This window comes from Amblyraja radiata, chromosome 2 (genome assembly GCF_010909765.2).
Source record: "Amblyraja radiata isolate CabotCenter1 chromosome 2, sAmbRad1.1.pri, whole genome shotgun sequence".
In the NCBI taxonomy this organism is placed as follows: domain Eukaryota; kingdom Metazoa; phylum Chordata; class Chondrichthyes; order Rajiformes; family Rajidae; genus Amblyraja; species Amblyraja radiata.
The window spans coordinates 29,906,395-29,923,175 of record NC_045957.1 but is presented as its reverse complement, the minus strand read 5'-3'; positions in this window follow the sequence as shown (position 1 = coordinate 29,923,175).

The window sequence follows — 16,781 nt, the reverse complement described above, 5'->3', positions numbered from 1 at the left end:
CGTTGGGTCCCAGCATCACACAGGAGGGCTGGTCCACCAACACAATATTCCACCTCTCCACCAATTCCAATATTGGTGGCCAGTGGGGGGGGGGGATTTCTGGAGCACTAGTACGGGTGTTGTGGGCTGAAGGGATTGGTTTCCAGAGGGCTAGTATGGACATTGTGGGCCGAATGGATTATTGGGCTGGCGGCTTAGTCACTCAAGCCTGTTGTGCTGGCAGCTCACTCACTCATGGCTGGTGGGCTGGCAGTTGACTCACGGCTATTCCTTGAAATTCCATTTCAAGCAGGGTGCAAGGCCACCAAATTCAATTGCAGTTTCATACCATTTCAAGCAGGGTGCAAAGCCACTAAAGACAGCGAGTCATGACCTCTCCCTCCTCCATCTTGCAGAGACTGAGCCACGCCCCCATTCTGGGTTTTATAGTCCCTCCCGTCCTCCCACTAGGAGGGTCGTGGTCTTCATGGCGTGATTGACAGGAGAGAGAATCTCAACATTTTTTTAAACACTAATAATTATTTTATTTTTCACTGATGGGAAAAATCCTCGGCACCTGATGAGCGGAAGGGGACTCTGAGTAAGATGGCCAAAAATCACAGCCGTACTTGGTAGCGTTTTTTCTAAAATCAAAATAAAGCGCAAACAGGAAATGGTCAAGATTAGACTTTTAATTACATAGAAGGCAAGGCAACTTTAATTAGGCAAGGCAACTTTAATTAGGAAAAGGCAACTTTAATTAGGCACAGTAACTTTAATTAGGAAAAGGCAACTTTAATTAGGCAACTTTAATTAGGCAACACAGCTTTAGCATTTCCAAACTAAAGGCAACACAGCTTTGGCATTTCCAAACCAAAGGCAACACAGCTTTAGCATTTCCAAACCAAAGGCAACACAGCTTTAGCATTTCCAAACTATATTTTCAACCCACATTAAGGGCACTGACCACTCACTGTTTAGTAGACATGTGTTCAGTGTTATTCACAGCTCAGACTGAGAGACGTGACCCTCTTGCTCCCCCATCTTGCAGAGACTGATTGAGGCACGCAACACATCCGGGTTTTATAGTCCCTCCGGAAGGGGCGTGGCCTTCAGGAGAGAAAAACAACATTTTTTAAACACTAATAACTCTTTTATTTTTTATCAATGGGAAAAATCCACTTGTCCTGCGCAGCGGAGGGGGGCTCTGAGTAAGATGGCCAAAAATCACCACCGTACGTGGCAGCATTTTTTCTAAAATCAATATACAGAACAACAGGAAGTGGTCAAGATCAGACTTTTAGTAATATAGATAGCTATAGATAGATTATAATACCTACCTCAACTACTTTCTTTGGCAGCTCGTTTTATATGCCCATCAGCCTCTGAGCAGAAATAATCCCCCTCAGGTTCCTCTTAAATCTTTCCCCATTTAAAAATTATTAACTCTAGTTCTTGATTCCTGTACTCTGAGTAAAAGACTGTGCATTAAACCCATCTATTACCCTCATAATTATATGCACCTCTATACGATCACATTTTGGTTGGCATAGTGGCGCAACAGTGGAATTGTTGCCTTATAGTGCAAGAGACCCGGGTTCGATCCTGACAATGGGTGCTGGCCGTATGACGTTTGTACATTCTCCCTCTGACTGCGTGGGTTTGAAACGCCACTGTCATATCTGCCTCCACCACGACACATGGCAATGCGCCCCAGGCCCCCACTAGTCTCTATGTAAAAAAAATTAAATGACAGATGAAGATGAAGAGCCTTCACATTCCAATTTGTCCCTTGTCGATGTTTTGGAAATCTTTAAGGAGTCATCTGTCATGTGGGACAGCCACCCCTGATACCATTGTGTAGGAAGGAACTGCAGTTGCTGGTTTATACCGAAGTTAGACACTAAATGCTGGAGTAACTCAGCGGGTCAGCCAGCATCTCTGGAGAAAAAGGATAGGTGATATTTCGGATCGGAATCTTTCTTCAGACTTGGCTACACCAAAAATCCAATCTACGTCAAAGGATAAGCTCCTGACGCAAGATGTGAACAGGCTGGATAAAAGAACTCCAGGAAACACTGACAGTTCCAATAAAACATGCAGTAACAAAGAAATGTAAATATGAATACAGGTCTTGAACCAATCTGTCAACAGGGGAATTATTTTCAAACCTTCCAATATGTAAATAATAAGTGAAAATATGATGCCAACTTGACTTCAGATTTTCATTACAGGTGATAGACAGGGCGATACTGTGGCGCAGCAGTAGGGTTGCTGCCTTACAGAGCCAGAATCCTGATTACGGGTGCTGTCTATATGGAGTTTGCACGTTCTCCCTGTGACCGCGCGGGTTATCTCCGCATGCTCCAGTTTCCTCCCACATTCCAAAGACGTTCAGGTTCGTAGGTTAATTGGCTTTGGTAAAAATTGTAAATTGTCCCTAGTGTGTAGGGGGTGATCGTTGGTTGACGTGAACTCTGTGGGCGGAAGGTCCTGTTTCCACGCTGTATCTATAATATCTAAAGTGAAAAATTATTGAAGATTGTAGAGCTCACTAAATACCAGAATGAGAGGTACTCTATTGCTGTATAAGAGTACTCTATATTTGCTCTGAATTTCCAACAATTCCTTGCTTTTTCAAGAGGGACCCGACATTGTGTGGGGGGGGGGGGGGGGGGTTGTCGAGAATAAAGAGGGAGCCCGCGTGGTGTTGGGGGGTGGGGGGGGGGGGTTGTCGAGAATAAAGAGGGAGCCCGCGTGGTGTTGGGGGGTAGGGGGGGGGGGGGGGGCACGATGGGGACGGGGTGCCGAGAACAAATAGGGACCATTAGGGACTAAAATACTTTGTGATTTTGTTGGCTCCCTCTACGTGGCGACTCTTCACATACCTTGTGTATGATATGTAAAACAAAGAGTTCCACTGTGACATGCCACATGTAATAATAAAGTACTAACCAATCATTCAATCACAGATGCCTCTCAACCTGCTGAGTTCCTCCACACCATGTTTGTTGCACCAGGTTTTAATTTCTGCAGTTTCTGGTGTCTCTACTGTACGTTTTCCTCTGGATTTAATAATAAATGTATATTGCATTCATAACCTGAAGACATTGTCTTTCAGTTCTGAGTATCTTTTCGATTATTTTGCAGGCTCAGCAGTTTTCTTCTTTTTTTTTCACTTGAATTTTTATTGATTTTTAAGAGATATATACAAAACAGTGCAACACCATCACCATAAATAAAACAAAGTAAGAAAAACAGCAATCAAAATAAAAAAATAAGTAGATAGGGGGGAAAAAAAAAGAAGTGAATGAATAACAAAATTGGAATAAGACCGTGTGGTTCACTTACCAAATTAAAAAAAGAAAAAACATTACATTGATTAGTTATCTGGAGATAATTCAATATTCATACAAACATACCATCTAGTTCTATATAACACAATCTTCCCATATCTAGCTCGGCATTTATCTAATTGGTGTCATGGCTCAAATAAACGGTCCATTTTTCCCAGATCTTCTCAAATGAATTCTCCTTGACTCTCAAGGAATATGTCAATTTCTCCATATTAAAGATGTCTCAGCAATTTTCAGCAGCTCGTATGGAAAAGGCTTGGTGTATCACTTGCCAATGACTTGGTTGTGATCATTAAAGAACTGGCTCTGAGCGATGAAGGAGAATGAGCCAGTTGGGAACTGGTTCCCTGCAACAGCAATTATTACTTAAGTCAAAACAAAATTTTGAAATGCCACATCAAAATTGTAGACATTGAACTACAGATTCCCATGTTGGTGAGGTCGCATTTGGAGTAACGTGTTCAGTGCTAGTTACCCTGTTATAGAAAATATGCCATTGAGCTGGAAAGGGTGCAAAGAACATTTACAAGGATGTTGCCAGGACTAGAGAACCAGAATAGGGAGAGGTTGGGCAAGCTAGGACTTTATTCCTTAGAGCACAAGAGATGAAGGGGTGATCTTATAGAGGTGTATAAAATGATGAGGGGAATTGATAGGGTGAATGCAGTATTTTACCCATGCCAGAGGACTCAAGAACGGTGATAAGCTTAAGGTGATAGGGGAAAGATTTAATAGGAACCTGAGTCCACCTTTTTCACTCAAATGGTGGTGGGTATATGGATGAGCTGCCGGAGGGGGTAGTAGAGGCATACAGATGCAACAGGCAGTGCAGAAAGCTAATGGCATGTTGGCCTCCATAATGAGAGGAGTTGAGTATATGAGCAAAGAGGTCCTTCTGCAGTTGTACAGGGCCCTAGTGAAACCACACCTGGAGTATTGTGTGCAGTTTTGGTCTCCTAATTTGAGGAAGGACATTCTTGCTATTGAGGGATTGCAGAGCAGGTTCACGAGGGTAATTCCAGGGATGGTGGGACTGCCATATGAAAGAATGGAGCGACTGGGCTTATATTCGCTGGAATTTAGAAGGATGAGGGGATCTTATAGAAACATATAAAATTATTAAGGGATTGGACACGCTAGATGCAGGAAACATGTTCCCGATGTTGGGGGAGTCCAGACCCAGGGGCCACAGTTTAAGAATAAGGGGTGGGCCATTTAGATTTGGAAATGGGGAAAAACCTTTTCACATAAGGAGTTGAGAATGTGTGGGATTCTCTGCCTCAGAAGGAAGTGGAGGCCAATTCACTGGATGCATTCAAAAGAGAGTTAGATAGAGCTCTTAGGGCTAGCGGAATCAAGTGGTATGGGGAGAAGGCAGGAATGAGGTACTGATTGTGGATGATCAGCCATATCACATTGAATGGCGGTGCTGGCACGAAGGGCTGAATGGTCCACTCTTGCACCCATTGTCTATGTATCTATGACATAAGCTGGCTGCCAACCATGCATAACCCAAACAAAAAAAAATCAATTGAATGAACATCTGAATGGCTCTATAACACCTGCTTAGTGATAAAATCAAGCCTGCTCATTTCTTACTTAGAATGTTTGCAATATTTTCACTGGATTTCTGCAATTGCAATAATTGGCCAACTCAGAGCAATGTTATTTAGCCTACTCTCCACTACAATTAATGTTAATTGTGTAACTAACCAAGCCTTTTAACAGGGCTGTGTAATAGCCTTGTTAAAATGCTTGGTTAGTTACCAATCAAAGGGCCGAATGGCCTACTCCTGCACCTATTGTCTATGTATCTATGTACAGTATCTATGCACTATCACAACGTTTAAAAAACATCAGAAAGATTTAGAGGGATGGAGGGATATGTGCCAGATGCGAGCAGATGGGACTGGAGTAGATGGGGCATATTGGTGTGGCCAAGTTGGGCCGAAGGGCCTGTTTTCACGCTTTATGACTTTATATCTTTCCGATGGTGTGATGCCCAGAAGCCATGGCAATATCTGATCCATATTTTCTACATATTCAGAATAAAATTCATTTTAATACTCGCTACCTCAATTTATGACACTAACAATCTTGTAAGCCAATCTAACAATCTTTTCGGGATGTTCTGCCATCCCCGAAGGCTTGTCTATTTGAACCTTTGTTCCTTAATTAAAATTGCATTGTTCTGTTTCCCTCACCATTTTTTAGTCTGTCCTACTCAGAGGATTCCATGTTACAAGCAGCTTTATTTGTTTTCCTAATCCACCAAACCATCACAAAATAAAGCAAGCTCCTGATTTATAGAAAAGATATCCCAGCTCCTCAGGGGAGCTTCTACTCTGATTGTACAATTAACAGACAAAACAAAAGCAAATGATAAAAAAAGCGAGTTTACAACCCAATGGTATGAACATTAAATTCTCCAATATCAGGTATGCTCTGACAAAAGGCTTCAAAACCCATCTCCCTGTCTAGTCCACAAGCCTCCTTTTCTCTCTCTCTCTCTCTCTCCCCCCCCCCCCCCCCCCCCCCCCCCCCCCCCCCCCCCCCCCCCAAACTCCCACCTATTTCTCCCCCCGCTACTTTCCTCCCTCTGGCTTCACAATTCACAACTCCCACCTTCAGCTTTTATCTTTGGCCTTTGGTCCAACCATCTGACTAACAAAATTAAACCCCTTCTCCTGCATCCACCTATTACCATTGGTGGGCGGCGCGACTTTTGTCAGCAGCGGCCTCTGCAGTCCGTCTGCGTTTTTATTATTTTATGTCTATGTTTTTATGTAGTTTTTGTTATTTTTTGTTGGGGTATGTGTGTGGGGGGGTGGGGGTGGTGTGGGGGGGAGGGGGTAACTTTTAAATCTCTCCCTGCACGGGAGACCCGACCTTTTCTTTGTCGGGTCTCCGTTGTCGTTGGGGCTGAAACGAGGAGCGGCCTCCAACAGGAAGACCGGGGGCTGTGGTGCCGACTACTCACCTCACCGTCGCGGAGCTGGCCGAGTCCAGAGCGGGTGGAGCTATGGTGGACGCTGCTGCGGCCCGACCCCCGGAGATTCGGTGGCTACAACTGCGGGTCTGGCGGGCGGCGGCGCCGGGAGCCCGCGGGTCCCTGGAGGGAGACCGCTTTTCGGGGCTTCCGCAACGGCGACTTCTCCCGCCCGAGTTGCGGGGTTGAAGTGCTCCTGGAGCGGGGCCTTACAGCACCGCCCCGCGCGGCTTGGAATGGCCGCGGGACTGCGAGCGCACGCCGGGGACTCTAACATCAAGAACCCGGTGTGCGACCTTGCATCACCCGGCGTGGCTTTAATGGCCGCTGGACAATTCGCCATCGCCCGCCGGGGGCTTTGACTTTGACTCTGACATCGGGGGGGGGGGAGTGCAGTGGAGAGATAAGTTTTTTTGGCCTTCCATCACAGCAATGTGATGGATGTTTATGTAAATTATGTTGTGTCTTGGGTCTATTTGTTTGTAATGTATGGCTGCAGAAACGGCATTCCGTTTGGACCTCAAGGGGTCCAAATGACAATAAATTGAATTGTATTGTTGTATTGTATTGTACCTGGCACCATATTCTCCAGAGATGCTGCCTAACCTGCTGAGTTACTCCTGCACTTTGTGCCCATTTTGGAGTCCAAGAGCCCTAATGTCAACCACATAGAACCTAGGACACTGCACCAAAGGAACAGGCCCTTCACCCCATGATGTCCATGCAATTTTTTAAGACTTTTAGAGATACATCATGGAAACAGGCCCTTTGGCCCACCGAGTCCATGCCAAACAGTGATCGCCATACACTAGCACTTTCCTATACACAAGGGACAATGTTCAAAACAGTCGCCAAAAAAATCGCCTAAGTGGGACAGGCCCTTAACAGCGGATACTGGAATCCTATGTAGAATTGAAAGAACTGGCGTAATTCAGTGGGTTGGGCAGCATTTCTGGAAGACATGGGCAGACACTGTTTCCGTATGAGAAGCTTCTTCAAACCGTGGTGGGGAAGCTGGAAAAGAGAGGTGGGTGTGCATCGGGATGATGGGGAAGGGCACAGGAAAGAGAGGCAAGGGGAGGGGAGGAACGGGGTGCATTACTTAAAATGTAATACTTCATTGTTCATACTGAAGATAGTCACAAAATGCTGGAGTAACTCAGAGGGTCAGGCAACATCTCTGGAGAAAAATAACCAACCCGACAGGTCACCTATTCCTTTTTACGAGGTGCTGCCTGACCTGCTGAGTTACTCCAGCATCTTGTGTCTATCTTTGGTGTAAATTAGCATCTCCAGTTCCTTCTTACACACTCATTGTTCATACCGTTGGGTTGAATGCGAGGAGCTGTAACTCATATTCCTCTGACTGTGCATGTTTTCACACATGCCTCACCAAGGTAATCTGCAGTTTCCATTTGTCAATCACTTCATTTCTTCACGCTCTCCCACTGACCTGATTCTCTCTCTTCCTATTTTGTTGCATTTAATGAAGCACAGCATGCCACTTGATGAACAGCACCTCGTGTGTCAACATGGCACACTACAACCCTCAATCAAGAATACAGTTCCATTTCAGATAACCACCCATTCCTGTTTGGTCAATTCCGATAAAAAAAGGTCATCAAACGTTAACATCAACTTTGCTTCTCCTTCTACACAGTTGCTGCCAGATCTGCTGAATATTACCGTCATTCTATTTTATTTATTTTTCCTTCAGCAACTGCTGAGCTCTACATCTTATAGTTGTAGCAGATTTATCTTTCTCGCTTTAACTTTGATTCATCTCCATCTACTTGCATTCTTCCAGACGCACCAGCTATGACTCTTTGTTCTATTATGCCAATAGCAATTGTGCGACCACAGGCATTTCCTCTGTTCTCTCCATTGTTCCCTCTGCAACTTAAAACGCATATATTCTCTCTTATTCTTTTGCAGTTATTTCGGTTTATTATTGTCACATGTACTGAGGTTCGGTGAGAAGCTTTAATTTGCATGCTATCCAAACAGATCAGATATAATCATACATGGATACAAACAGTTCAAACTCAAGTACAGCAGGCAGAGCAAAGGAGAAGATACAGAATACAGGATATATTTTTCAGCATTGTAGCGCACCAGTTCCAGACAGAGTCCAATGGCCACAATGGGGTAGAGGTGAATCGGACAATTCCTTAGCTTATGGAGAGACCATTCTGAAAGCCTGATAACAGAGGAGGAAGCTGTTCCTGAGTCTGGTGGTGGACACTTTCAAGCATCTGTACTTTCTGCCGGATAGGAGCAGGGAGAAGAAGGAATGACCGGGGTGGGACAAGTCTTTGATTAAGTTGGCTGCTTTCCTGAGGCAGCTTGAAGTGTGAATGGAGACAACGGTGGGAAAGGTCTGTCTGTCTCGGCCACATCCATAACTCTCTCTACAATTTATGCCGAAAGGGTCATTGACCTGGAATGTTAACTTTGTGTTTCACACTCCACATATTCTGGTTGATCTGCTAAGTATTGCCAGGACTTGAAGTTTTGATTTCGGATTTTCAGCGTGTGCAGTTCTTTTGTGTGTGTTAACTTACCAGTGGCTGCATCACCCCATCCTGGTACAAGGTGGAAACTTAGCAACAAACCAACAACTCTGTTTCCAAACTGAATGCCCCTGATTAGTTAGTGCTCCACGATTTCTTCCACAGCAGATGGCAATCTTGGTTGATTGAAAGATCGAGAATGGAGCTAGACACAGTGCCGGAGGAATTCCAAATCAGTCTGAAGAAGGATTTTGACCCTAAATGTCCCCTATTCTTTCTTTCCAGAGATGCTGCCTGACCCGCTGAGTTACTCCGGCATTTTGTGACTATTGTAGCGGCACCAAACGTGGTGAATAAACAGTTGTTTTATTCAGTGACATAATAGGTTTGAAATACAGTTTGGTCCACGAACATAATAATGTCATTGCTGCTACAGCTGAGCGAGGCTGTTGTCTCGAGCTCAGCTACCTGTCGACTGGGTTGATCTCAAGGTGAGATATGCTTATGGAGCAGGACACTCCCCTTAACCCCATGATGTCACGTGACAGCCCTCGTAACCACTGACGAGGGTTCGATCGCAAGTGGTTTGACTATCAGCAGACTCCACACCATCTTCGATATAAACCAGCATCTGCAGTTCCTTAGATACACACAAAATGCTGGAATAACTCAGCGGGACAGGCAGCAACGCTGCAGAGAAGGAATGGGTGACGTTTCAGGTCGAGACCCTTCTTCAGATGCGGTAACATTCCGGGTCGAGACCTTTCTTCAGACTGGTGACATTTTAGGTAAAGACTCTGCAGTTCCTTCCTACACATTGCTGGAGGAACTCAGCAGCCGCAGGTCAGGTAGCACATGTGGAGGAATGGACAGCGATGTTTCAGGTTGGGATCCTTCTTCAGACTGAGAAATTTTGCAGTAGAGCAGTATTATGGAGGGTAGACACAAAATACTGGAGGAACTCAGCGGCACAGGCAGCATTTCTGGAGAGAAGAATAGATGACGTTTCGGGTCGAGACCCTTCTTCAGACTGATGTCAGGGGAGTGGGCGGGACAGAGTTAGAATGTAGTCAGAGACAGTAAGACTGGTGGGAGAAGTGGGAAGGGGGAGGGGATGGAGAGAGAGGGAAAGCAAGGGTTATTTGAAGTTAGAGAAGTCAATGTGCACAGATGCGGCATAGACGGAGGATTTCTTCTTCCCACCCTGCTTCCTGTACTACACTTCTTCCCACCCTGCTTCCTGTACTACACTTCTTCCCACCCTGCTTCCTGTACTACACTTCTTCCCACCCTGCTTCCTGTACTACACTTCTTCCCACCCTGCTTCCTGTACTACACTTCTTCCCACCCTGCTCCCTGTAAAGACTCCATCCTCTACTCCCAATTCCTCTGCATGTGCATCCAGGATGACGTTTTCCATACTAGATCATCGGAGATGTCCTGTTTCTTTGGGAAACGGGGGTTCCCATTCCATTATAGATGAGGCTCTCACTAGGATCTCCTCGATATCCTGCAGCTCCGCTCTTGCTCCTCCTCCCACCTTTCGCAACACGGCCAGAGTCCCACTTGTTCTCACCTTCCACCCCATCAGCCGTCGCATACAGCATATAATCCTCCAGCACTTTTGCCACCACCAATGGGATCCCAATACTGGCCACATCTTCCAATCTCCACCCTTTTCTGCTTTCCGCAGAGACCGTTCCCATTGGGATTTGCTGGGAAAAAAATCAAATATTGTTATTACTACAACAGTATAACTAATGTTAGAATCATCATAAATCTATTGGCATTTTATCCGTTTTTGCTAAAGGTAACGTGAAAGTACCGTCGCCTCATAATATTTCTGGATGATCTATCCTCTTTTCATGCCCTTCCTAGCGCTTCTTTCACTGTCCCATATCTCGACTGTAAACCGCGCTGTGATTAACCGTTGAGCGGAAGGGAGGGTTTTGAGAGAGAGTTGCTTTCCGCCACAGCTAATCGTAGTATTGCACAAGCATGTCTGAGATGCTACATCTTGAAGATATGAGACTCGTCTTAGCAGGAAAATCAGAGCAATTTTTAAAGATATGGTCTCCTTTCATTGATTCATTACAAGCATAATATGGTACAACACAACTTCAAAATTAAACCGATTTACGGACAGGATGATGGGTGTGGTGAGAAACAAAGTAGGTAGATCAACACGTTTTTGTCTTTTTTTTTAAATTATTTTTCGTTTTTGTTCTTTTTTTAAAGATTATTTTTCGTTTTTGTCTTTTTACTTTTTTTTCAAGTTTTTACTTATTCACTCTGTGACCACACTCTTTAGTAGTTTAGGGGTTTACACATTCACTAGCTCTTTCACTCTCTCTCTTTCTTGCTCTTTTTCAATTTCATATTTGTCAAAATTAAAATGGAAATGTACAATAAATACATTTTGTCCGTTGAGCGGAAGGGAGGGTTTTGAGAGAGAGTTGCTTTCCACCACAGCTAATTGTAATTTTGCAGCGCTCACTGTCTGCGCTTGTTCTAGGATTCTAGATGACGGAAGTCCTCGGAAAAAAAAAATACGCCTGTGGGCCGGATGATTTCGGATTACGGGCCGGATCCGGCCCATGGGCCGTGGGTTGCTGACCCCTGATCTAGGCATTTTATTATTTATTTGGCGGGTTCCAATAAGATCCCTCGTCATCCTTCTAATCTCCAACGAATACATGCCGAGAGCCAACAAACGCTTCTCATATGTTACTGAAAAGCTTTTTTGTTGCGTGCTATAGGGCCCAAAACTGCTCACAATATTCCGAAATGTGGCCTGACCAGTGTCAGCATTGCATCCATGCTTTTATGTTCTAGTTCTCTCAAAATGAATGCCAACAATGCATTTGCCATCCAGCTTCCAGACTTCCAGCTGCTTTGTTTTTCTGACTTTGAGGGAGAGGTTTTAGTCTTGACACCTCTGCTACTAAAGGGCCGGTCCCACCAGCATGCGACTGCATGCAGCTAGCGCGACCTAACGTGGTCGCTTGAGCCGTACGGCCTCGCGGGGCCTGTCCCACTTCGATTGCCGAAGCTGTATGGAGTTGCGCGGAGCTGGTCCTGACATCGCGCGGGGCTCCGAAAAACTGACACTGTCCAATAATTCCGCGCGGCAATGGCCTGTCAGCCCACAGCCGCATTTAGGCCGTACGCAGCGCCTCGATGAGCGTACACAACGTCACGACGCCATATGCAGCATCTTAACGCCGTACGCAGCATCTTGATGCCGTACGCAGCGTCTTGACGGCGTACGCCTAGCACGTGGCGTTGCGCGATGACGTCACTGCCCAGCGTGCCGTTGCGTGATGACGTAACCGCCCGACGCCATGCGACGTCGAAATTCAGTCGGCCCGCCTCCTGCCCAGCTGATTGGTGAGTATGATGTCGGGACCAGCCCTGCATAACTCCATGCGTCTCCGCGGTTCGAAGTGGGACCGGCCCCGTGAGGCCATACGCCTCAAGCCACCATGTTTGGTCGCGCTAGATGCATGCAATCGCATGCTGGTGGGACAGGCCCTTAATCTCTCTACCTCCTTCCTGTACTTCATCTCATCATTGTTTGAGATCCAGCCTATGTTGGTGTCACCTGTAAACTTTTCAATCAGAGTAAAGGGTCTCGACCAAAAACGTCACCAATTCCTTCTCTCTGAGTTACTCCAGCATTTTGTGTCTACCTTCGATTTAAAGCAGCATCTGCAGTTCTTTCCTATCCAGTATAATGGAGACTTCACTAAAGCTGTGGATGTTCTTCTTAAAAGAGGAGATATAGCAGAGGTATTTAAAAAGAAAATGTTTTTAAATTAAAAAAGATATTTCTGCTGGCTGGATTATTAGAAACCAGGGCACAGGTTCAAAAGCTGGAATGAAGAGAAATCATTTTTAAACAGGGATTCAATATTGTTGAGAATGCAATGCTTGTGGTGGAAGAAGATTTAATGCTATTAAAGAAGATTCAATTAACAAATGGGGAATGAAACTCAACTTAAAATAGAAAGAGAAAATACAGAACTTGGCGTGAAAGACAGGAATTAATTGAAAAGTTCCTCCAAACAAAAAACCTTTCTTTCACTGTGAAAGAAAGAAATTATTGAATCTACAAATGTTTTTTTAATTTTTTTTTACTTTTTAATTATTAGAAGTACAGTACATTACAATAATAGAATAGAATGCCATTTTATTATCACTATACACATGTACAATGAGATTAAAAGCAGCTCCTACTCAGTGCAGACATGTAATGAGTGCAAAATATACAATACAATACAATACAATACAATACAATACAATACAATACCTTTTATTTGTCATTTGAACCTCACATAACATTACATTTATTGTACCACCATTTTTTAAGCTTTAAAAAGAGAGAAAAGTAAAGAGTAAAGAAAGTGAGAAAGTCGTGATATTGTGAAAAATTGATCAAAAAGAAAGACCCATTAAGCAAAGAGTTAGGGAAAAAAGTTAAGAAATAGGCCATAGAAAAGAAAAAAGAGAAAAATAAACAATAGCTCTATTATGAAGCGAGCAGAAAGGGATATACCAACTTCGTATTTTTCTAAATCTACAAAATAATAATAAAAATGAAAAGATAGCAAGATTATATCTTTTCAGAAGGTGAGAAAAAAAAAAACAGGCCATCACACCATTGAGATAAGATGATTAATTCCGAAGGTTTCACATTTGTGCCGGTCAGAATAACTTGTGTGGAGAATAACTGGTTAATATAAATGATAAAATAAAAAGATAAAATGTCAGGGTGACACAGTGGAACAGCTGATTGGGCTACTGCCTCATAGCACCAGAGATCCGAGCTCACTCCTGAACTTGGGTGTTGTCTGTGTGGAGTTTGCATGTTCTCCCTGTAAGCGTGTGTGTTTCCTCCGGATGCTTCAGTTTTCTCTCATGTTCGAAAGACGTGCAGGTTTGTAAGTTAATTGGTCTCTGTAAAGAAAATTATCCCTGGCATGTAGGGAGTGGATGAGAAAGTGGGATAACATAAAACTAGTGTGAACAAATTTCTGATTGGGTAAATCAGTGGCACTGTGGGCATAAGCTGTAAAATAACTTATTTGGTCAATGAGTGAATGGGAGCAGTTCGAGAGAGAGAAATAGACATAAGAACAAAAGATTGCTGGAGATGTGCAGTGCAGAGTAGGTCGACGTGCTCAGCAAGTCAGGCTGGGCATGCCCTTCAATTACAAAGAGAAAATAAACAAATAAAGGGGGAAGAAAAACAAAGAAGATAAAACCAGTATCACAGATAAACAACCTGTAAAGATGGAAGTCAAATGGCACTGCAGATGATGGAATCATGAGCAAAGCACAAAGTGCTGGAGGAACTCAGCCAGATAGGCAGCATCTGTGGAGGGGAAGGATAGTCGACGTTTTGGGTCGGGACCCTTCTTCAAACTGATTGGAGTTGAGGGGAGAAAGCTGGCAAAGAGGTAGGGGTGGGACAAAGCCTGACCAGTGATAGGTGGATACAGGTGAGGGGAGTTTTGAATGGCAGTTGGGTGGAGTAAGTGATGAAGGAAACAGAAGGGTGTCAGATCAGGATAGGAGAAATGAAATGTAAAGCTGGAGGCAGGGATATGGGTGAAAGGGACCAGAGGGAAGGGAAAAGTGGGGAAAAAAGGGAAATACAATATCTCCCACCCTTTTTATTCTCCCCTTCATGTACTGATCTCCAATCCCCTAGTACTCCATTATCTCCCACCCCTATTCACCCTGTTCCTTTCCCCTCCTTCAGTCATCTCCCATCTCCAAGCACTCCCATATCCCCCATCCAGTCACTCTGTTCCTTACCTCTCCATCATACAGTAATATCCCATCCCCGAGTCCCTTATTTCCCTTGTTACAGGGCATGAGGCCAAAGACCGGAAGATCAGAGATGGGACAATAAACAATAGGTGCAGGAGTAGGCCATTCGGCCCTTCGAGCCAGCAATCCCATTCAATATGACCATGGTTGATCATCCACAATCAGTACCCTGTTCCTGCCTTCTCACCATGTTCATTGACTCTGCTATCTTTAAGAGCTCTATCTTGAAAGCATCCAGAGAATTGGCCTCCACTGCTTTCTGCGGCAGAGAATTAAACAGATTCACAACTCTCTGGGTGAAAAGGTTTTTCCTTATCACCATTCGAAATAGCTTACCCTTAATTCTTAATCTGTGGCCCCTGGTTCTGGATTCCCCCAACATCGGGAACATGTTTCTTGCCTCTAGTGTGTCCAATCCCTTAATAATCTAATATATTTCAATAAGAACCCCTCTCATCCTTCTAAATTGCAGAGTATACAAGCCCAGCCACTCCATTCTATCAACATATGACAGTCCCGCCACCCCTGGAATTAACCTTGTAAACCTATGTTGCACTACCTCAATAGCAAGAATGTCCTGCACTCCTTCAATAGCACGAATGAATAAGGACCCCCAGATCTCGTTGTACTTCCCCTTTTCCCAACTTGACACCAACTTGACAGTGGGATGAAGAATTAAAACGATATGTATCGAGTGGCTCTAGATCATCGCTGTGGACTGATGGCAGGCACTCTGCAAAGTGATTACCCAACCTGCGCCTGGTTCACCATTGGAGAAGAGACCACTTTGTGAACATTGAATGCCGCACGCTAGAGATGGGAAGAAGTGCAAGTGAATCACTGTTTCACTTGGAAAGACTGTTTGGATTCCTGCATGGAGAGAAGGGAACAGGTGAAAGGATGTGTTGCCTTGCCTGCAGTTGCAAGGGAAAGCACACTAAATAAGTCTGAAGCAGGGTCCTGACCCGAAAGATTGCCTATCCATGTTCTTCAAAGATGCTGCCTGTCCCGCTGGATTACTCCAGCACTTTGTGGAATTTTTTGTAAACCAGCATGTTTAGTTTAGTTTAGTTTAGGGATACAGTGTGGCAAAAGGCCTTTTGGCCAACCGAGTTCATGACAACCAGCAAACACCAAAGAGTAACTTATAAATCGGGCTGGAGTAGAAATTGAATACACAATATTTAGCTTTGTTTAGAGATACAGTGTATAAATAGGCTCATTGGCCCACATAATCGGCACCAACCAATGATCACCGTACACTAGGTTTATCCTACACGCTCGGGGCAACTTACAGAACCAATTGACCTGCAAACGTGGCATGTCTTTGGGATGTGGGAAGAAACCAGAGCACATAAAGAAAACCCATCCTGTTCAGCCCAAAGATCATAGAGCGGAGCAAGATGGCCCACTCCGGCAAAATCCAATGGACTAACGTGTAGTACAGAACGGGGCGGGACGTCCGCCATTTTAGCAAACCCGACCCGACTTCCGTGGAATGTGTAATCAGCAAAGATCATAGAGCGGAGTCGTGTCGATTTCTTTGAAAATAGAAATGAGGAAAACTATCAAGGGAATGATCTGGTATAGTAATTGAAAAGTTTCTGAAATACTAACTTAGAATGAAATCGGAGCATTGTCTTTTTTGAGATGAACGGATGAGAGCTTTGGCTTAGAGCCCAGGATGGAATTAATTTTAGCAAATGTTTGCTTGCTGTCAGAGCAATATTTCAATGGCCTGCATTATCTGCAATTCAAACATTAAAATTGGCATTAAGGAGAGGACAATGCTTAGGAAGGAACTGCAAATGCTGGTTTAAACTGAAGATAGACACAGAATGCAGGAGTAACTCAGCGGGATAGGCAGCATCTCTGGAGAGAAGGAATGGGTGACGTTTCAGGTCGAGACCCTTCTTCAGACTGAAAGTCCCTTTCCCGTGACTTATACTCCAGTTTATGTACTTAACTTCATCCCGCGTTGAAACTGATCCTGGGGTGTATTAATCATCAGTAAATACACACTTCATTCCCCTCTTTTCATTACTTGTATGACAGTTTCTAAAATCGGCGCACACAATGCTTTGGGGCCCGTTTGAATGGTGAAAA